At 43.2% G+C, this 23,784-nt stretch overlaps 1 long non-coding RNA gene across 1 annotated transcript in view; it reads left to right on the top strand.

Moving 5' to 3' along the window:
* The first annotated feature begins 19,590 nt into the window (after positions 1–19,590).
* The window catches only part of LOC310849559, a 31,674-nt gene continuing 27,480 nt past the window's right edge, over positions 19,591–23,784 (top strand). Inside the window, exon 1 of the long non-coding RNA XR_014566975.1 lies at positions 19,591–19,777. This is a non-coding gene — a long non-coding RNA (uncharacterized lncRNA). The remainder of the gene's footprint in view (positions 19,778–23,784) is intronic.

The raw sequence follows: 23,784 nt of genomic DNA on the forward strand, positions 1-23,784 counted from the left end.
ATGGGGCCTCCTGCTGCTGCTGCGCCGCTGGAGCACGATTTCTGTTCTCATCCTGAAGAAAAGTTCTTTACCTGAAGCACTATTTCTGGGTTAGCGGAGTCTGTAACCTGAAGCGTATGTAACCCGAGGTACCACTGTATAAGAGAACAAGGGAAGTGCTCATTTTGAGTTCCAGCACCTCTTTTTCTAGAATTAAAACAAAATTGCTTACAGGAATGCTGGGCACGTTGCAAAGTGCAGACAGCAGCCACCCATCATCTTAATTTGCTCAGGGGTGTGTGTGTGTGTGTGTGTGTAAATGTGTGCCCTGCACTTGCGCCCTGAGTCTTTTAAGTACTTAACAACACTGCTGCTTGTGGGAATGCAAGCAGGTAAAGGTAAAGGGACCCCTGATCATTAGGTCCAGTCGTGACCGACTCTGGGGTTGTGGTGCTCATCTCGCTTTATTGGCCGAGTACAGCTTCCGGGTCATGAGGCCAGCATGGCTAAGCCGCTTCTGGCGAACCAGAGCAGTGCACGGAAACGCCGTTTACCTTCCTGCCGGAGTGGTACCTATTTATCTACTTGCACTTTGACGTGCTTTTGAACTGCTAGGTTGGCAGGAGCAGGGACCGAGCAATGGGAGCTCACCCCGTCGCGGGGATTCGAACCGCCGACCTTCTGATCGGCAAGTCCTAGGCTCTGTGGTTTAACCCACAGAGCCACCCGCATCCCCTATCCATAAAAAGGGGAACTTTGTAGCAGAAAGCTAAATATCAGGGCAGAATGAGCCAGATTTTCTACTGTTGCTTGTTTCTTCAATAAAGAAAAGAAAGTAACAGTAGCTGTGGAGCATGACAGCACAAATCTGAGTCATGGTGTCTGGGGTGCAATAGCTGTTCTGTCTGATGTTCATGTTTGAAATGCCCCTTATAGTCAGGATGCTGTGAGATGGCATCATCTCCAGAGTGCGCAAGCATTGCATAAACCACTTACAGCCACATCACCACTTTTGGACATACAATATTGAGAAGTCCATTGAGACCAACATTTCACGATGTTCTGCTACAGCAGTTTCAGTTGTCTGACTAGCCTTGCTTTCAGGATTTTAGTCTCTACACGAAATAGCTACTTGTTTTTATTTACAATTTCAGCTGTCACTGAATTGCCCTTAATCACTAATTCCCCTTAATTCCTGCACCTCCTTAAGAAGGTTCCCCCCTCTGCAGAAATTACATAGACACGGCAAACAATACTGACCTCGCTGATTTTCATAGATGCCAACTTCCAATGTTCTAGAACAGTGTTTCCCAACCTTGGGCCTCCAGCTGTTTTTGAACTACAATTCCCATCATCCCTGACCACTGGTCTTGCTAGCTAGGGATGATGGGAGTTGTAGTCCAAAAACAGCTGGAGGCCCAAGGTTGGGAAACACTGTTCTAGAAAAGTGTTGAAAATAGAATGCAAATGACAGGTGTACAATGAAGTAGACTTTCCAAGGACAGGAGAAGAAATGAGAAGTAAACCTTGGAGTTTGTTGTAGCAAATAAATCAGCTCACAGTGTGATACCTAGCTAGCAATCAGAAGACAGAAAAACACAACAGCTCTAATATTTAACTAACTCATCAGGAATTTTCCTTCTGGTGATACTTTCCCTCTGTTTTTTTCCTGAAAAGCACCATCATCACCTGAGGTGCAGATGCTAAACATACTTCAGCGAGGATTAGCATTCATATAATCGCACTGCGAACCAGTGAGATGTGCGCTAACACTGGCGACCTTTGAATCACTGAAGTAGGAATATATAAAAGAATTCATTGACAAAAAATATGCTATTGACTTGCAGCTGAAGGTGTTCTTTCCCTGGAGATCCTAATGCTTTTGAATTCCTTAAAATCTGACATGATACGACCCAGTCTAAACAGACGGATGAGCTGCTTTGATGGCCTGCTGGCATATTGCGTGTGGCTTGGAGTGCAAGAGTGACAAAAAGAGAATAAACACAAACACAAGGAGAAAATAGGTAAAACATATGCTATGGGCCATATTTGCATAGTGGCAGTTTTTAAAGCTGCCTTATACCATGTCAGAGCATTAGTCAATGTACTGTGGCTCTGTATTGACTAAACTGAGTTTCCAACAGGAGTCTTTTCTAGTCTTAACTGGAGGTGCCAGTACTGTGTGACATGGGGGGCTTGTTGTGTGTGCATGACATCACATGTGTGACACACAGGTGTGATGTCATGTGCTTCAGGAGAAGGCCACAAGGCCCGGTGAGGCCCTCTGCCACAGTGGGGCCTGGTGAGGCCTGGACCCACAAGATTGGGGGAGCTCAGCCCTGTCCCCACACACTTTGGGTGGAGGCTGAGCAGTCCCCAGCCACATAGAGTTGGTACCTATGATGCTAGTAAAGGCCCCTTTGCATGCAAAATATGTACTTTACCACTGAGCTATGGCCCTTTTATAGCTTTTTTGAGGGGTTATGTAGAATTCTCCACAGAACCTTTTCTGGCAAGCTTTCACAGAGCTGAGTGAGTCCCAATAAGTATCTTATTCTCTTGAGCACTGCAACTGATTGCCTACAGTATATCAACACTGTCACATTATGGTTCCAACCCAGATGATGAGAAACACCAGCTTATCATGCAACTCATATTACATCAGCTAGCAGCCTGCACAGATGTTTCTAATGGAAGCAGTTATCAGTGCTTTGAGTGGCCGTGTGACAGGAAGGAGCCTACTGCTGCTGCTGACTTTGTTTTGCCATTTTTAGGGGCACTATTGGAAATGACATTAATTGTAATGAGCTCACCCTGGCATACATAATTGGAAACACTGTGTCTTAATTAAGTGCTTTGTTTTGCAACCCATACATCTCTTTCCTTTTCCTAATAAGAATTTGCTGTGTCATTTCTAAGCTAAGCCAAAGGGTCGTGCTTCTTGAGTAATGATGGGAGATTGAACAAGATGGATTCTGTCATAGGAGGAGACCTCTTTTTTTTTTTTTAAACTTAACAGTTTTTCCTCTGTTCTTTGATCCTGATCCAACAATATGTACGTATGTAGCCCCAGGAGGCAACCAGCGGCTGCAGCAATTGGCTGTTCAAGCTTAGGCCAGGTCTTCAGAAACTTTTACTATATTTTTCTAAGTTCTAAAAACTTTTACTTTTCTACCTGCGTTTTTCTTGGTGCTGCATGGGGAAAAAAGGTATGGACCAGACCTTTGATACGTTTGTAAGAAAACTTCTTTTAAACTTACCAAGCTGTGTAGTCTATTCACCGTAAAAGGGGGTAAAAAGGGGAAGTCACTGTAAGTGATTTACAACGAAATATTTAAAAGGTCTATATTCCAACGCTTCACTCTGCTGCATGTTTTGTGATTTAAAATCCCTGCTGGGGCTCTCTCTGACCAAACAGTATTCTGCCCCATGTTTGGATGTAGGGATTCATCCACATTCATTTATATTGACACATACCACACTTTTAAAGGGCTTGCTGTTCCATCTGCTCCCTGGGATCTCGCTGTGTTGCATGAGAGTTTGCGGCCCCACAAGATCTTGAGAAGGATTTGTCCCAAATGGCGAAACTTACTGGAAGAATAAGAAATCAAGATAACAAGATAACAAACTTTTTTTAAATAAAAGAATGGAAATGGTTTATTGAATATTTAGGGGCAGTTGGAGGGCATGTCATGGTGGTGGCAGCGCCAGCCTGCAAGTCACACTGAACCGTGAATAGGACCACCAATGTATCCTGCTGCTGTACGTGGGGTAGCAATATACTAGGTCAACAGGCAGCCATTGTGCACCCACAAACACCAGCTTCTAAAATAAGCAAGGACAGCATGTTTGAGCAATGCCGACAAAGTCTGAGTTTCTAATTAGTACTAATCAAGCAAACATGGTCTTAAAATGCAGCTAATCTCCATAATTTGCCAGGCCAGGAGAAAGCAAAGCGAAGAATAGATGTTCCGTTTGGGGACTGGCCAAACACTCTGAATCATTCTAAAAGAAGTTGTTGTAAATGCTCTTCTAAATAACAGTTGCACCTATATAAATCATTTTATTTCATCTTGGGCTGGGCAAACCCTTCAGCTCTTGCATAATACTTCTTGGTAACTTCGTAAGCCTATTTTGTTGAGGAAGATAACTTGGCAAGTGGCTTTTCCCTCAGTCCTCAGTTCCTGGTGGTAACCAAACAGCGATAGCTGTTATTAATGCAGACCCAAGACATTAAGGGGAAAAGTGCCATTTTCAAATTCTCTTCATTAATGCGCCGCAGGAAATTACAGGCTACTTCATTAGCAATCTCAGAAATGCACAAAGCCTTCTTGCTTTGTTAATGCTCCCATAGATTTGTACCCTCATAGCTGTGTTAGCTGTTCCATCAAATTCAATACAGGTCTTTCTATAGCACTTCATCCTACACACTCTTCAGATTTACTCTTTTGACACTGTAAAAATGATTATATGTAGCTCAATGCTAACAGCCCACCAGTATGGCAAGCGTGCTTATATAACTCAAGATGACAAGCAGAAGTCTTGACTGCTAAGCAAAGGCTGTTAAAGAATTGTTGCCTGACTTAGCCAAGCCAAAGTTCTCTTTCCCCAAACTCAACACCTCCCAAAATAACCCAACCCACATAAAACATTAAAAGAATCCTTCTACCTTTCCTCAGTTAAAAAGTAATTAATTAAAATTTAAAACCTTTAATTGAACATGTATACTGAGTCAGGCCATTGCTCCATCTAGCTCAGTATTGTTTACACCAGTGTTTCCTAAACTTGGGTCTCCAGCTGTTTGTTGGACTACAACTCCCATCATCCCTAGTGGTCAGGGATGATGGGAATTGTAGTCTGAAAACAGCAGGAGACCCAAGTTTGGGAAACACTGGTCTACACTAACTAGCAGTGGCTTTCCAAGGTCTCTCCACCCCTACCTGGAGAGGCCAGGCATTGAAACATGGACTTTCTGCATTGAAAGTGGGTGCTCCACCACTGAGCTATGGCCTTTCTGAATTGCACTGCATTCATGTAGGTTAATTTTTAGTGCAATATAATGATCAATGATCACCATGATAGCTTATTCTCATTGTCTTCTGTAAGGCTGGGATACAAAGAACTGCAAGGTGCTTTCTTTGCACACCCAAGGAATTTTGCAGTCCCCCCTTCCCAACAATGACCCCCCCACCCGAAGAATGCAATTAGCAGGATGCATATGGGTGAAGAAGACAAATAATATTTCCCCCTCCTTCTCACATAGTACTAGAACTTTGATCAGGGGTTGGCAAAGTTTTTGTGGTTTGGGTCAGTTCACAGTCCCGCAGATGCTGCAGTGGGCCGGAGTGTGTGTGTGTGCGCACACACACATATGCAAATGCTATTTCTGGCACTCGTTCTGGCACAGAGGAGGGATGCGCAGCTTCCTGCAGCCAATGGGAAGCTGGCCAGCATCATGGAAGGCGGTCCCTGCTCTGCTCCATGCTGGGTGGTGGGGGTCCCCGAGTGGGTGGCGGGGGTCCATGGGCTGGTTAAATGACCCCCATAGGCCGCTTGTGGTCCATGGACCTTAGGTTGCCAACCCCTGACTTTGATGGACCTTTGGTTTGACCCAGCAAGACTGTTCTTCCGATGCATGTTCTTAATGTTGGGGACTAGGAAACTCCAACAAAGACTGCAATTCTTACAAACAAGGATGTGCTCACAGTGAAGAAGCAGGCTAAGATTAGAAGGTACTATAAGGGCTGATCCTATGACACAATATGCAAGAAGATAATGTAGAGTTCTGGCATGACTAACAATTTTGCATGGATGTTGTGAGCTAAGAAATGACATGGAATGGGAATCAGATTGTAACTGTGGTAGTTAATGAAGAATATTCCTTTCCTCCTTTCCTTACTAATATCAGCTGAGATTACTGTTATCACACCTAATATTTGTTGTCAGGAGGGGTTAAAACTATTTGCAAAATGCTATGCGAGAAATTATTGCTCTGTGGAAACAAAATGTAAATATGTGCTATCTACTTACATCTTTGCCTTGATGTGCCAGGAGCTGTGAGAGTTCAGCTTTGGGTTTTGATTTTGGCAAAAAAAACAACAACAAAAAACACCACCCCAATTTGATGTGTGAGACAGATCTAATAGGAATGCTATGGGATGACATTTTTCATTGGAAAATGAATTCACAATTTTTCATTTGGAAATGGGAGGAAATAGAAATAGAGTCATTTAATTAAAGTGGCAGAAGTGAGATGGTACAGCTGGACGTTAATGAAACCGCTGATTCACAGGTTAGTTTTATTCACCCCCCCTCCCCGGTTTTTAAAGTTTGCCAAAGATAGACAGAGGAGGCCAATTAACTTTAGGAAGGTCAGTGGTTCAGAGATTCTCCAAGAGAAAGAAAGTATTGCCATTTCTTGCTTTCAGAGAAAGTGAAAGGTAGCCGTGATGATCCACAGGAACAAATCCAAACTCTGTATGAGAACAATACCTGTACAGAGCCAGCCAAAAAGTCACAAAATGGTGTGCAAGCTTTTGAGTGCTCCAGAACTTTTAATTAGGCTAGATCAGAGGTGGGGAACCTGTGGTCCCCCAGATGTTGCTGGACTCCAGATCCCATCACCTCTGACCATTGGCTATGCCAGCTTGGGCTGATGAGAACTATAGACTAACAACAGCTGGAGAGCCACAGGTTCCCCATTCATGGGCTAGATCAGCCTCTCTCAACCTTGGGTCCCCAGATGTTCTTACACTACAACTCTCATCATCCCTGACCACTGGCCATGCTAGATAGGAATGATGGGAATTGTGGTCCAGCAACATCTAAAGACCCAAGGTTGAGAAAAGTTGGGCTGGATGGTAAAGCAGGAGAAGAGCTGGGTGAAAGAAGAAATTATTCAGATTCCATGGCTTCATCTGGTCACAGTCCTAGGCTGGACCAACTTCATGCAGGTTTCTCCTACCTCCTTCCAAATAAAAAGGACTGGGCATTTAACATAAAAAGAAGAAGAAAAAAAATTCAGGAAGGAACTTAGAATATTGTCAAGGGCGGCAGGACCCTGTCAGCTCCTCCCCCGCACAAGGAGGATTGTACTGTTTTGAATGTGTGGCATGTGTTAAAGAAGCCAAGTAGTAAACCTGTGACAAAGAAGAGATTGGGCGTTAGCTAAAACAAGTGGACTTGGAGTAGAATGTTCCAACTGGAGAATGTGGGCTGGAGTGCTATTCAGAGACTTGCCAGCTAGGCCCTTTTCGGGATATTCTGTTCCACTCCAAGCCCCATCCCTCCACCACTCATTCAGCATTCCATGTCCACTGAGCATGCTAATTCCTGTTTAGACTGTTTTGAGGTTCCTCCTGTCAGGAGCTCAGCCTACACTCAAGTAGGACCCTGGTAGAGACACACGCCTGACTGGCATGTTCTCTCCCTCCTGGTCAATCGTTCGGGAGCTTCATAAGCTTTCTTCAGCCTGAACATCACCGCGACCGATGCCAACAGACACCGGCACACTTAGGGATCCACAGAGTCTGTGCAGTTCGTGTGACAGACCTCAGCAACTCAGCATTTTGGCTAATCAACTTTATTTACATATAAACACAGATGGAGCACTGCAACATGGCTCCCTCTCTCTCTAGCATCAGACAGCAAAGAGAAAAGACAACAGTCCCACTTCACAGAACACAGTAACACAAACATCCTGTCTCTGTCACTTCCCACTTTGTGGAGTAAAAACTATACTGTCATGTGATAGACAACAATCCCATGACTGTAATCATGGAGCAGGAATTCTAACACCTCCACGGAGTCTCCACCTAACTTTTTTGTACTTCTGCAAACTGTGTGGTTTACCCAAGCCTGCTGAAACAACCCTCTTCTGCATGGTAGATGGTGGTGTTTGGCTTGGAAAATCAGTTCTCTATTACTATATACAACAGGGAGAAATCGTTGTATTTATTACTACATTGACACTCCACATTTGACCCAATGAGCTGAATCCAAACAAGAATCATGTGAGCTGGTTCAAGCTGAGAGAGAGTGGCTGGTCCAAAGTCACCCAGTGAGCTTCATAGCTGAATGGAGATTTGAAAACTGGTCTCCCAGGTCCAAGTCCTGTCAGTGCTGCATTTAGGGCAGTGCAGATGGTTGCCCCACACAGAGCCAGTGTGGTGTAGTGGTTAAGAGCGGTGGACTCGTAATCTGGTGAACCGGTTTCGCTTCCCTGCTCCTTCACATGCAGCTGCTGGGTGACCTTGGGCTAGTCATACTTCTCTGAAGTCTCTCAGCTTCACTCACCTCACAGAGTGTTTGTTGTGGGGAGGAAGGGAAAGGAGAATGTTAGCCGCTTTGAGACTCCTTCGGGTAGTGATAAAGCGGGATATCAAATCCAAACTCCTCCTCCTCTTCTTCTACCAAGTCAAGAGGGCACAAAATTGAGAAGATCCATAATGGAGAAGATCCATTTGGGGGCGCCAAATGCTGGCCTTGCACAGAGCGCCATATTATGAAAGATTAGCAAAGTCCCTGGTCCAGCCCTCTAACCACTGCATCACTCTGGCTGTGACACATTTCGTGGATGTTGTATTGTGCGTAAGTAAGGACTACCAGGCTCACTTCTGCAGTGGGAAGAGGAAAGAAGGAAGGAAACAATTCAGCTTGATTCAGCTTCAGAGGATACAAGGCTGGTTCTCAGCTGCTTTCCCAGTGAGCATGCAGAAAGGGGTTAGGTGACAGGGGGGAATTGTTTAGGAAAAGCATTTCAGGTTATTTTTAGATGGCTGCCAAGCAGGATGTGTCATGCTTGTGTCAGTCAAGGAAGTTCATCAGGTCAATGGCTGCAGGCAATCATCAGATCTGCCTTACAGCCGGAAAAGATGGTCAGTATATTGTTCTCACATGTTTGCCTTCAAGAGATATTTTTAAGCTGCAAGATCTTATTTTTTCTCCTCACCGATAAATCTGCTCCACTTCCCAGTGGGGAGGAGTTGCGGTGGACCACATGGCCACCCACTCCCCACTGGGGGTAGGGGACTTTGTCCCCCATTGCCCGGGGGATCCCGGCCATGTCAGAGCCCGGCCAGCCAATCCGCTGGCCGGGGGTGTGTATGTGTGGTGGGGACAGTTTAAACCGAGGAGTGAGCCAGTTAAATACTGTTAGGGTTGTGGTTAGCATTGTTTGACCTTTGGGGGGGGAGGTGGGATCATGCTTAAGGGTATTCCGTTAAAGGAATCTGGGGGTGTTGATCTTGTCCGAAGCCCGGCTGGGGGCTAGGGCCTTGACACGACCTCAACGGGAACACCAGGGGGAGCTTGAGTTGATTCGCATTGACAGGCCTCCCCCTACCGGTGGCTTACCCTTACTGGACTTCCTGCACAGCGGGCAGGAGTCAGATATAGTCAGGTCCAATCAATGCCTAAGCCAATAATGCTCACATTCTGTAATTCAATAAAGTTGTGGCCAAAATTTGCCCAATAACATAAACCTAATATCTGTGTCCTGGTGTGAGTTATTTCCCAACGAGGGGGTGGCTGTGGGGTCTCGACACACAACCTCTTTTTTAGGAAGAAGGAAGGAAAGCAGCAACCCATAGCTTCCATGAAGGGTTGAATTCAATGATGTGCTATTACGATCATTCCACCATCACAAGCGTTTCTGCTTGGCAGATGGAACCATGTCTCCCCTCCTTCTTCCACATGATGCTCTGATTACTCTCCCACTGCCACCAGAGCAAAAACAAATTTGGCGGGTGGGTGGAGAGAGGGGCAAGGCCCATGGTGCTAGTGGGTCTCAATGCTCCAGCTCCTGCTAGTGCAACTGTTTAGTTGAATCCAGACCTGTGTTCTGCAATTTGTAAGAATGTGAATATGTCCTGTGGGCAGGGATGTAACAAAAGGAAGGATGCCGGCCTGTGTCCCTCCAGATATTGTTGGATTACAACTCCCACCATCGCTGTTTACTGGCCATGCTGGCTGAGGTTGACAAGAAAGAAACCTAAACAAACAAAGAACTCCAGCTGAATCAGTGGGAATGAATTACTGCTCATTAAAGGTTCTGTTGAACAAGACAATTGTCTTGTGAAAATTTAGCAGGGAAAGGGTGAGATGGGCCTCTCAAAGAAAGGAGTTCTGGGGCTTGGGTGCTACTATCCAGAAGACCTTGTCCCACACATACTTAGCAAGTGGTACTCAGACATGAGGCAGAAGCTCTTGTTTTTAAAAACTGGATATAGGGGCAAGAGGATCTGGTTGGTTATGGAAGTTGGATCAAGAGGTAGAAGTCTGGTAAATGTCATTTCCCTCATTATCTGTGGCCTTTTATTAGAATCCTGATCCCTCACCTTGGTTTAATTTAAATGGTTAGCCCACATCATTTAGGTAGACATGCCTAAATTCTTCCAGACCCAGTCATTACCATCAGAAGGAAGAGCTGTGGTTTGTACTGGTGACATCAAGGGTTGCAGTAGAAGCAATTTTACCTTTAGACTGATTTTTTTAAAAACAACCACAAACAAACAGAAAGCTCTGAGGATCTCAGCCCTTACATCAATAAATGTTTCCTACAATCCATCAGTCTTGTGAGTCAAACCATAACTGTGCTGTTACAAAAAAATGGGATTTCTTCAAAACGGAAGTTTAGGTCTCCATGGAACAGTTGAAGCTGTTAATGAAGAAAGGCATCTGTGAGCCTTCAAATTTATTTAGAAAGTGAAAAGATCTGGAGTCTTTATCTGTAGAATTTTTCCCCCCGCAGAATGATTGTGCAGTTTTTATTCATCTGTTGTGGGGATTCAGATTCCCTCCTCACCTCAAGGCAGAGTTTTAGCTGTGGAGATTTAGGATGATAGCCAACTAAATCATGCTCAAAGGAGACCCACTGAAATCAATGGACTTGTGTATGACTAATATGACTAAGATTGGACACTAATCATCACTTAAACCACTGTAATGTGTTGCCCAGGGTGAATGATTTGCTATCCAGACATCGTATCATTCATGACAAAGAGTGCTGTCTAGCATTGGCAGTCCTGATGCACATTAATGCTCCAGCAGGGAATTTGTACTTGATGACTTATGAGAGTCTTCCCATCTCTATGGTTTCAGACTTAGTGCTTCAAAACCATTTTTGCCATAATCCTTTTTGAACGCATTGCAGTTGGGACGATTGCAAACCTGATGCTTTCCGAAATTTCAGTTCATAACTGTAGTCTCATTAGTGTTGTGGAGCATGTCTGGATGCCTATTTTTGGCTAACATTCCTATAAAAATGTAAAATGCTTTTCCCAGCATGTGTTCTTAAGAGCTGTGGGTCTTGCTGAGCTCTAGACAAAATAGACTGGAAAGTTCCTCCTCCTCTAATTGTTTTAGATGATTGTGGCTGTTTTAACTAGGGATGGGGGTGGGTGCGGAATGAGTTCAGTTCACATTTTAATGTGAACCTCCAAAATCCTCACTTCCTGGACCAACACACCTGCAAACACATAGCTCTTGGAATTCATACTTCTCTGAATTTTGTGGTGCAGTTCTCCAAACAAACATTGCATACATATGTACATATTGGTGAAAAGTGCAGGCAAATAAGTGTGTGTATCTGTGAAGATACAAATGCATTCTGTTAGGGGACTGTTTGCAAACATGTCTATACTTGGTAATATTGCATACACAAATAAATGAATTAGGAGGAATACACATGAAAATGTCTTCAAATTTCCATGCAAGCTCCATCAACAAACAAACATAAGTAGAAATAAGGCAACCTGAACAATTTGTATACTTCTTAATTACCGTATACAGCGTACCGTAGAAGCAAGGCAATAAGACTAAAATTGCAGCAAATTTTACTGGAAAAGGTAACAGAAAGAAAAACTCTGCAGCTAGAATAATGGTGGCCATAATGGTAGGGAAAAGCCTACATAATAATCAAATTTGACAGTTAACATCTCATTATAATACTTCTTCCTTGGGAGGTTCTAATGTACCGTATTTTTTGCTCTATAAGACTCACTTTTTCCCTCCTAAAAAGTAAGAGGAAATGTGTGTGCGTCTTATGGAGCGAATGCAGGCTGCGCAGCTATCCCAGAAGCCAGAACAGCAAGAGGGATTGCTGCTTTCACTGCGCAGCGATCCCTCTTGCTGTTCTGGCTTCTGAGATTCAGAATATTTTCTTTCTTGTTTTCCTCCTCCAAAAACTAGGTGCGTCTTGTGGTCTGGTGCGTCTTATAGAGCGAAAAATACGGTATTTATGAATAAAAACTCCCGTGTTTAAAGGAAGCTACGCAAATGGCCTGCCAGTGGTTTATCCTCTGCTATATTTTACTCTGGAGGAGTTGCAGTTAATTGACTACTTTTTCATGACACACGTGCTGCTAGTTGGTTCACAGGCAATCTTTGTTTGTACAGTTTTGACTTGTCACAGGATTGGGACCAAACAAGTCACCCAAGTCAGGAACTAGGCATTGTCACAGGTTAGCAACCAAGAGGTTTGTTCTGAGGACAAACAGTAAAGAAAACAAAATAAAATTGGGGCAGGGCGATGGAAGGCCAAGGAAAGCCTAGTTCTCAAACACAGCAGGTGATGTTCTAAGTTTGTGTGTCTGCAGGTGGGGGAACATATGAATGAATGTTCCTCCATGGGGAATTCCTGCCCACCGCCCCTGCGCATAGAAAATAGGTGGCAGAGGGGAAAGCTCTAGCCCAGGAGTAGGCAAAATCCGGGCTTATGAGCTCTACTTTCTTTTTACTAGATCCCCCATATCCATTAACCTCATCGTCTTAGAGTGGATCCCTGTGTGGATGAGCCAAGAGACAAGCAAATCCTGGCATGACAAGCCAATAAATTGAAGCACCATTTGAAAGGTACTGTACTAGAAGATACATCCAGAAGAGGTGGGTGATGCTTATTCTAAAAAACTCTTCGTTGTGGAAGCCCAGAGTCACAGGTATGTTGAGGGTTAGTCTTAGAGATGGGGGGAATCTGCCAATTTTGGTTTCTCTTTTTATCCCTTTTCCAATCTTAAAGTTCACTTCTCTATATTTCCACATCTTCTTAAAGTACTTATGAAAATCAATTTGTGATTATTAAAACAAATGAAAATCAATGGTAGTGCATTTCAGTGCCCATCTTTCTTAATGTAACACATTTTTGTAAGCAATTTTGTCTGGTAATGCACATTTTTGTAAGCAATTTTCCCTAATACAATATTTTTTGGCATGCTATTTTCACTAATACCTGCAATTTTTATATGAACTTTCCCCTGCTATATACATTTTTGTATAACTGGCCAGAGAACGGCACTGCAAAATTTGGGGAAATGTGAATTTTGAAGGATGGGTGCATTTTGGTTTGTGTATTGTTCTGTGACAGGCAAATTATGTATGCTTGCCTTTAAATGTGAAGTGAATCCTATTTCTCCTCCATTCCTAGTTAGACCCCATTTTAAATTGTTTTTGTGGCCCATTCATTTACATGGACAGATATTTTGAAATACGGCTCTTATCTACAACTCGATGCCCTCCAGATGTTTTGCACTAGAACGCCCATCAGCCCTAGCCAGCAGGGCCATTGGAAAAGGCTGCTGTCTATTTCACAATTTGTGTATTTACTATTTCCCCACCCCTCTTCTATGTGCATCCTGCTCTTCTTTGAAACAGGTCAAAGTCTTCTTCACTTGAGGAATAGAACTACATTATATGCATTATAAACATTATATAAGGGACACGGGCGGCACTGTGGGTTAAACCACAGAGCCTAGGACTTGCCGATCATAAGGTCTGCGGTTTGAATCCCCGTGACGGGGTGAGCTCCCATTGCTCGGTCCCTGCTCCTGCCAACCTAGCAGTTTGAAAGCATGTCAAAGTGCAAGTAGATAACTAGGTACCTCTCCGGCGAGAAGGTAAGCGGCGTTTCCGTGCGCTGCTCTGGTTTGCCAGAAGCAGCTTAGTCATGCTGGCTACATAAACCCGGAAGCTGTACTCTGGCTCCCTCGGCCAATAAAGAGAGATGAGCGCCGCAACCCCAGAATCGTTCACCACTGGACCTAATGGTCAGGGGTCCCTTTACCCTATACGCTTTTCAAGCCATTCTCCGTGTCGTACCACCATTCTTAGGAAAGTGTGAGGCAACACGAGTTAAATGTCAAAATCAGTGACTCTTTTGCTGAGTGCCTTTGAATTCTTTTCTTTTAATGAGGCCGTTTTATCTGCATAATTGCACGGACTCTGTGCATTAATGAGCCATCCACTGATCTCCCCAAAGGAAATTGTCCCACTCGCTGTCGGTCACCAACAACATTTTACAGTGAGAAGACAAGATAAGGAGAATATGCTTTGTGATATCACAAAGGAAATGGCCTTCATTAGGTGCTACTAAAAATATTAGCGAATGAGCATGCTCAGATTACTTTCCCAGCTGCTCTTAATGTAGCTAGTTAATAACAAGCCCTGTCATCTCATCCCCTTGATGCTCCAGAGCTAGAAATTTGAATTAATACTCTGTCCATGTCAGGCTTCAAAGTGCAGATATCTTTAGGCCTGTATGTGAGGGAATTTCTCTTGTAGCATTTCCACTTCACCAGCCCTTTGGGTTATAAGGTTCTGAATATTCAGTGTGGATTGATGAAAGGCATTTAAAGTAAACTGAGCATGGCTTCCCCTTGCCTCCATCTTTGAAGTTTCTGCATGTCAACTTTCAGCCTTCGCCCCCCCCCCCCTTCACCAACTTATGAATAATTTAAGATCAAACTGGAAGTATTAGCAAGTATATGCACGGTTTCTTCCCTTTTTTTTTTTTTTTGAAAACCTCAGATCTGACATTAAATGAATCTTCCGTGCAACACTTGACTGATCCAGAAATACTGAAGCTTCATTTTTATGCTCTCGGTTTGACTGACTGATATTCCAAGAAAGACCGTTAACTGGTAGACTGGTATATGTTTTATTCCATTCAGAGCTTTCATCTTCTGTGTTAGAAAGACACTGAAATAGGCACAAATGCTATAATCTTTTGATAACATCGAAAAATAGGGGGGAAAGGATCATACAGCATATTGTCTGCTTATGGGGACAGAAATGAACCTTTTTTTGTCCTCCAGATAACTGGGGAAATCTATGAATGCACAAGCTGCAGGGTTATGATTGACAGGTGAAATTCCAGCCCAATTCAAAATACTGGTTTTAACTGTTAAAGCTGTAAATGGTTCAGGATCAAATTACTTAAAGGACTGCTGGAGCAGTAAAAAGGTAAAGGACCCCTGGACTGTTAAGTCAATTCGAAGGCGACTATGGGGTGTGGCACTCATTTCACTTTTCAGGCCAAGGGAGCCAGTGTTTGTCCACAGTTTTCCGAGTCATGTGGCCAGCATGACTAAACCGCTACTGGCTCACAGAGGATTGTGATGGGTGCCAGAGCGCATGGAAATGCCATTTACCTTCCCACCACAGCAGTACCTATTTATCTACTTGCACTGGTATGCTTTCGAATGGCTAGGTTGGCAGAAGCTGGGACAGAGCAGCAGGAGCTCATCCCGTCATGCAGATTTGAACTGCTGACCTTCCTATTGGCAAGCCCAAGAGGCTCAGTGGTTTAGACCACAGCATCACCCACGTCCCTCCCAGACCAGGAGTGCAGAAAGTTTGGTCCTCCAGATGTTGCTGAACTACCAATCCCATCAAAATCTTCTCAACATCCAAGTGTGGAGCTATAGGAGAACAACAGTCTGATGGCAACTTAGCAATTTTGTTTTACGTGGGAAAAAACGAGAGCTGCTGTTGCTGCATATTCTTTCGTTGGCTTACAATTTATTTACAGTGGTACCTTGGCTTTCAAATGTAATCCGTTCCGGAAGACCGTTCTGAAATGTCCGAAAACCAAAAACTCAATAGTCGACAGCTAGGCCTCAGGATCTTGCACTCAGTGGAAGCCACGTAGCATGTTTGACTTTCGAGGCGTGTTTGAAAACCAAAGCATTTACTTCCGGGTTTATAGTGTTTGAAAACCAAAATGTTTATCAATGGAGATGTTCAAAAACTGAGGTACCACTGTATTTTAAAAGACAGATAGGAACTGCACACAAGCTTTCTTTTCAGGTGGTAAATGATAGCACACAAATCTTTCCCATAGCACAGCTATTCATAACACACAGGCAAGCTTTTGCACTTCTGTGGCTGTGGATGAGACATTCAGAAGTATCCGCAAAGGTAGAGAAAAGTTAAGATGCGCTTTGTGCAGAAAGGTCCTTGGAGCTCAACAAGTAGGAAAGTCTTGCAGGGCTAAGAAACTGTGGTAAGTCTTGATGGGGCTGACAGCTGAAGCTGTAAATTCCTGGGAAGCTGGAACAAATTCATTAACAACTCTTCTGCTAATTTAATTAGGAAATTAATGCTGAAAGCTGTGTTGCTTGACTCATTAGTTCTTCTTTTGTCAGTCACAGCTGTTAACATCTTCCTTAACATATGTTAAAATCCTTTTGGGTTTCTTGCCCTTAGCTTGTAAACCCTACATATTTCCTTTTGTATATGCTTTCTGTGTAATGTGTTAAGTCCTTAAGCAATATTAGTGCAGGGAGTTTGCACAGCAGATCTGTCATGACAAATTTTCCCTCAGAGAAGGGAAAGCTTGAGGCTCATTTTGGAAACTTTATTTAAACAAACAAACAAATCCAACAACACTTATTTGGTTTAAGCTTTAAAATAGTGATTTGGGCATTGCCTGGACTAAAAGGGGCTTTTCAAGAATACAAAGCGCTTTTCTGGAAGTATTCAAGCAGATGTTGGATGGCTGTCTTTCAAGAATGCTGTCAGCTGCAAGATTCCTGCATTGACAGAGGATTGTAGTAGATGACCTTAAACAGGTGTGGGGAACTTTTGGTCCTCCACATGTTTCTGAAATAAATTCCCATCATCCCTGATCATCTTCTGTATTATTAACAACTCCCCCACCCCACCAACCCCAACAAAAGTCCTTGGAAAAACCTCTTGGTTTAAAATCCGACTAGAACTGTTGATAGATTGACAGGTAGAAAACCGAGTTCTTATTAAATGGCAATTCCAAGTCAATAACAGCTCACTTTGCAGGAGCAACTGACAGATCGTTAAAGTCTAATGCTATATGTTGTCAAGGAGATCCATCTACTACAGCAAGTTTTTTTGTGTACGTGCATGGCCATCCAGGAATTATGCTTAAAGTAAAGGGTTTCTTATCCCAAGCGACTTGCAAAAATAGTGGATAGTGTTGCTGCTGCTTTCTTTACCATCTTAATGTTGCTTTTCAAAGAGGGACTCCCTGGTTATTTATATAAAGGTAAAGGTAAAGGGACCCCTGACCATTAGGTCCAGTCGTGGCCGACTCTGGGGTTGCGGCGCTCATCTCGCTTTATTGGCCGAGGGAGCCGGTGTACAGCTTCTGGGTCATGTGGCCAGCATGACTAAGCCGCTTCTGGCGAACCAGAGCAGCGCACGGAGACGCCATTTACCTTCCCTCCGGAGAGGTACCTATTTATCTACTTGCACTTTGATGTGCTTTCAAACTGCTAGGTTGGCAGGAGCAGGGACCGAGCAACGGGAGCTCACCCCGTTGCGGGGAATTGAACCGCTGACCTTCTGATCAGCAAGCCCTAGGCTCTGTGATTTAACCCACAGCGCCACCCGCGTTTATATATTTATATTTATATAGGGGATGCTTAAATTAAATTTCAAAAAGCCACATTAGGACAATACCTATATGTGGTGAACTAAAATGTCACCAAAGCTTCCCAATTTAAGTCTCTGGGGGTGTCGGTAAGATATGATTCCTGTCTCACCTCTATGCCCATGGTGAGATCAGGGCTGGGCTTCAGACTTGTGCTACAAAGGTGCTGCCTTTAGCACACAGCGAGGCATGAGAGAATGTGTTAGCTCTACCCTCCCTGCCACAGGCACCGGCTCCTAAGGGCTGAGGCACCTTTGCCCCCCTGGTGGTTTTTTTTGAATGAAGTTTGGATCTGGCGTAACTTTATGTTGGCATACATTACACCAGCTTGTATTCTTGAGCCTGGGATTGCTCTCTCCCTCTTTTTGTACACGGTGTATAGATTTTTTATTTCACAACCAAGTGGTATGTAACTATTGTTAAACTAAGAAAATTAAACTGGGGAAGCCGACGAGTGAAAACAAGATAGCTATGTCGCAGCAGAAAGTAGAGAGCCGGTAGCTTGGCCTGATGTTCACCACCAGGCTGTACTTCAAAACGCATTCCTACCTCTCTCCCGAGCATGAAAATTGCTCAGTGGCGATCTGAAAGCAATCGTATTGTAGCCGCAGTCTGTTTCGTACAGAGCAATAGCTGTGGGTTGCCTTAATCCCCCAAAGCAAACAAGTGAAAATTGATAATCTGTTTTGCAGTTTGGATTTATTGCGTTTATGTCCACAGTAACTTGATTTGCGAAAGAACACGATTGTTGCCTGAGCCAGTGGGTGCATTTATTTTAATAAAATGCAATTAAGCAAATGTTGACATTGCCGCCAGCGACTGCCTGAAAAGAAGACAGACCCATTAAGCATTAAAAAAAACCACCTAGAATAACTGGAAAGATTTTAAAAGTTCCCCAAAGGGTTTGTCATTATTGGTGCCATAGACACTGTTCAATAGGGTTCCATGCATGTGTACTCCATAAAATGCTCACAATATAACTATCAGTTCACCATTTGGGCAAAAATATTATATTCCTACCACAGAAATAGTGTGGTATGGAACATGGAAAGAATTGTTACCGGCATAAAGGGTGGGCAGTCTTAAGGAAAGAAGTATGGGTTCCAGACAAGAATAAATGAATAACTTTTAATGCACAGAAGCCCATCTATTTCATTGAGCTGGCTCCAAAGTGTTTCTATTCTTCTCTCTCTCTCTCTCTCTCTCTCTCTCTCTCTCTCTCTCTCTCTCTCTCTCCCTTTAAATATCTATTTTTATTTATAGTTATCCAAAGATGTACAAAAGTTCATACCCAATAGAAATTATATTTTTATAAAGCAACAGAACAAAAGAAATACTTTTAAAATCTAATTGACATGTTCTCTCCCTCCTGGTTGATCATTTGTGAGCTTCATAAATTTTCTTCAGCCCGAACATCACAGCGACCGATGCCAACCGACACCGGCACACTTAGGGATCCGCAGAGTTTGCGCAGCTTGCGTGACAGACCTCAGCGACTCAGCATTTTGGCTCATCTACTTTATTTACATATAAACACATACGGAGAACTGCAACATGGCTCCCTCTCTCTCTAGCATCAGACAGCAAAGAGAAAGAACAAAGGACAATAGTCCCACTTCATGGAACACAGTAATACAACAAACATCCTGTCTCCGTCACTTCCCACTCTGTGGAGTCAAAACATATACTGTCATGTGAAAGACAAAAATCCCATGACTGCGATCAGCGATCAGGAATTCTAACACTAATTAGACAAAACCAACATGGCAGACCTGTCCTGGGAGGGCATTCCATATTTGCAAGTAACAGAATCAACTTCTGCGAATGACAGCTCCCAAGGAAGGATCGTTTGGTAAAACAGTTGTCTGTATCCTCCCTTCATCATGCTGCTATGAGCACTTAGCACCACCCCCAAGGGTCACTGTGGCAGAGCCTTTTGCAAGTAACTGATGAACGCTGTCAATTAGGGCATCTGATCAAAGCAGCTTGCAGAGCCTAGGCGGGGATAGAGGCTTAGGTCAGAATTGGCCAAGGTATCTCGGAGGAATACTAGAACTATATGCAGTTGGGTCACAGAGGCTGCTGAAAAGGGGGCTGCATTGCAAATGAGCACCAGCGGTAATTATTTACAGTACTTTTGATCCTGTCTGTGAATGCTATTTTTGGCTCTGCTGTGTTTCCAACAAGCCTGGAATTGTTTGTTAATTGAAACCACCTCCACTTCGCTGACAAGAGATTACCATATTTGACAGACTCTTTATAAGCAGTTCCCGTTTAACAGTGGATGCTCTTTGTTGTTGCTAGGCAGCTATGCACATTCCAGCAGCGAGATGCTGCTCCCTGGGCCATGGCTAATTTTATAGTGGGTGAGTTTTTCAGAGCTACAGTACGCTACATTTTGTTTTGCCCCTCTGGTTTTGTTTTATATCTCCTGTTTGCCTGCTCTGAATAAAGATGTAGTTGGGATGACGGAAAGGCTAAAACAAATGTCATTAAAGGATCTAAATATAATTGATGAGTTGCTATACTGTGAAATCATTCATGACTGGGGTAGTGATTAATGGTGCATTTCTCTTTATATTACAATTAGCAGCCTTTGCCCAGGGATTATAAGACCCCCCCCAAAAAAACACCCCAGCATAGTTTTGAAATCACTGCAGTTTTGAAAGGTTCAGCCCACCATCTTGATTCAAAATGGCACCCAATGGTATCTAAACATAGATGGAAACCTGCAGTTTGATTTCAGGACCCATCAGGCAAAATTTGGTTATGATAACTTAAGAAGTGTCCATATGCATAGCTAGCAGACAAACCACTTTAAAAAAGACTGCATATAGCAGACTAGTGGAAGGTCCTCAGCATTGGTCAAGAATTCTGAGGAACAGGAAAACACTGAGAGTTGTAAGTGGATAATGTCACTTGTTAGTTTCCTGCCAAATATGGTTAAAATCAGTGGAGTCTGGAACAGTCCAGTCTGCCATCTTGATGTGAAATGGACATAATACGACCAACACACCAGTTCTTATAAAACAACATAACCGAATGACAACGTTAACAACAGGTGGTGTTTTGGTGTCTACAGTATATTTAACATTAGCTTATCTTATAATGTTCATGGTGTAGCAAAGAATGACTTCAGTTATGTTTGGAATGCTAATCTAAAAATGGGTGGAATTTAGTGCTGGTGAAACAGTGAAATGATCTATAAACCATTACAACAGCAAAATATCCAGCTCTTTCTTTGATGGCTAATTGGGTTTTATTTTTTTTTTTGGGGGGGGGGCGACGACAAGGTAATACAGTTTGCATTCTAAAAGCGTAGATATTCTCCTGGAAACTATCCCTTCTTTAAGTTTTTTAAATTCTCCCTGTTATCAAATTGATATAAATCTGTTTCTAATTTATAATTTATAAGAACATAGCTGTTGTATTGCTTTTGAATTATGGTGCTGGATGAGACTCTTGAGAGTCCCATGGACTGCAAGAAGATCAAACCTCTCCATTCTTAAGGAAATCAGCCCTGAGTGCTCACTGGAAGGACAGATCCTGAAGCTGAGGCTCCAATACTTTGGCCACCTCATGAGAAGAGAAGACTCCCTGGAAAAGACCCTGATGTTGGGAAAGATAGAGGGCACAAAGAGAAGGGGACGACAGAGGACGAGATGGTTGGATAGTGTTCTCGAAGCTACCAGCATGAGTTTGACCAAACTGCGGGAGGCAGTGGAAGACAGGAGTGCCTGGTGTGCTCTGGTCCATGGGGTCATGGGGACACGACTAAACGACTAAACAACAACAAAGCTGTTGTATAGAAACCAGCTGCCTCATAGCTGAGCTGCCATTTACCAGACCCATGGTAGCATGGATTTTGGACTGGAGTCTTGCCCAGTCCCACCTGGAATGCTCGGGAATGAATCTGGAACCTGAATGTAATGCTTTGCATTGCCACCGTCTTTCCTCACAACCCACATACTGTAATGCATTTTGTTGTGCTGTAACCCTTCACCGTTAATAATGAAAAAAGAAATACATAATTGACTACAAACTTCACTTGGTCTAAAATGGGATCTCCTTTGCCTGCAGCAACATTTGCCAAGCGACTTCAAAGCCTAAGTCCCCACCTTCCTGGAGAAGTTATCTTGTCAACACCATCCCCTTCCTTTCACAGTGCTGTAGACAAGCTGCTTTGTCATTTAGCAAGCGCTCAACATCTCTATGGCAACTGCTGTACGGCAACTGAGAAGGAATGCATTAGGAAAGGGTTTAATGTGATTTTAGCTCTTTCTAGTGATGAGCTGCATCAACTGGAAACATAATTAATTTTAATTTAACATTGCAATTTCCCCCCGTCCTGTCTCCTTAAAAACAGCCTATGGCGGGATGCATAATATTTTAAAAACATTGCATTATTATAGAAAATATTTAGCATAACAAAGTAAATGAGCACACTCTTTTTGCAAGGAAGATAAATGGGACTGGTTTTGGCAGGCCATCAGCAAGATCACAAACACCTGTGCACTGTGATCTGAAACCAATGTCTGCTGAAAGTTTTGTTCCAGTCTCAGGTTGCTTCCAGATGCCATTGGCTGTTTACTAAGCATTCATCCTGATTTTGTTGCAAGGTAGTTCAAAGGTACTGACTATTTAATGAGCATCTGTTTTGATTTGTTTGTGGGAGGTTAGAGGTTATCCCACATTTTCCAGTGCAGTTGTAGGATGGCAGAGTTGGAATGGACCCCAAGGGTCATCTAGTCCAAAAGTCAGGGCGTTTTGTTTCTGTTTTTGCAGGACGGGGAAGAGGTTTGTTGTGCAAAGCCTGCAAACCAGTCTTAATTGCAACAACCAGAATTTGATGATCTATAGCTGAAAAAGGGAGGCGGGTGGCTCTGTGATCTAAACCACTGAGCCTAGGGCTTGCCGATTGGAAGGTCGGTGGTTCGAATCCCCGCGACGGGGTGAGCTCCCGTTGCTCGGTCCCAGCTCCTGCCAACCTAGCAGTTCGAAAGCACGTCAAAGTGCAAGTAGATAAATAGGTACCGTTCCATCAGGAAGGTAAACAGCGTTTCCGTGCGCTGCTCTGGTTCGCCAGAAGTGGCTTAGACATGCTGGCCACATGACCCAGAAAAACTGTCTGCGGACAAATGTCGGCTCCCTTGGCCAGTAAAGCGAGATGAGCGCCACAACCCCAGAGTCGTTCGTGACTGGACTTAACTGTCAAGGATCCTTTACCTTTACCTTCTTTAGCTGAATCCTACCTGACAAGAGCAACAGTCTGGAAGTGTCGTCTGTGTGAATGGCTGAAACAGGCAGAACAGCGGATAAAAGCACTTAAAATATGCTAGGTGCGCTCTCTCTCTCTCTGTGTGTGTATGTATGTATTTATGTATGCATGTGTGTATATATGGTTTGGCCACTGCTATAAATCCAACAATCTGAAAAACTATGAAACAAGAGGAGATGGCCCTTAAAGGGAAGAAGAGAAGATGGAGATGAAATAACAGGAAAGGATGAAGGTGACATTACAAGGAATTGAAAAGGAGTCTTAAGACAGCAAATTCTCCAGATGTTGTTGGAGACAACAACAGTCAGGGCAAAGTTGGCACAGTGATGTTACAATTTGTAAATTATTATTATTATTAATTGTTAATAAAATATGATAGCACTATTCAACATGTTTGTGTTGTAATACATTCAATACATTGTTCCTAATTCATACTGGTTATGGCATGCAAATACTAATAATAAAAACAATAATTTATACAGGTAGGGATGGAAGATAAAATTGATTTTGTTTTCATTTTAATGAGAAACTACCTAATCTGTACTTCTTGAACCACAGCAGTTGTCCTTTGAAATGTTCCCTTCTCTGAATTTTGTGATGCAGTTTTATGACCGAACAATATATGCAAACATGTATACAAAGGGGGGAAATCACACACACAAATGCATCTATTCATGAAAATAGGATACAGAACATTATTAGGGAAAACTGATTTCAGAAATGTGTATATTAGTTAAAAAGGCGAACAAAAATGTCTTAGGAGAAATTCATTCTAAAATCCTGACAAGTTCTTTTGTGGATTTTTTTTTTTTTTAAGAATTTGCAAATTGCTGTCGAAATGTGGGAA

The sequence above is a fragment of the Podarcis gaigeae genome (genome assembly GCF_964106915.1).
Source record: "Podarcis gaigeae genome assembly, chromosome: 7".
Taxonomy (NCBI): domain Eukaryota; kingdom Metazoa; phylum Chordata; class Lepidosauria; order Squamata; family Lacertidae; genus Podarcis; species Podarcis gaigeae.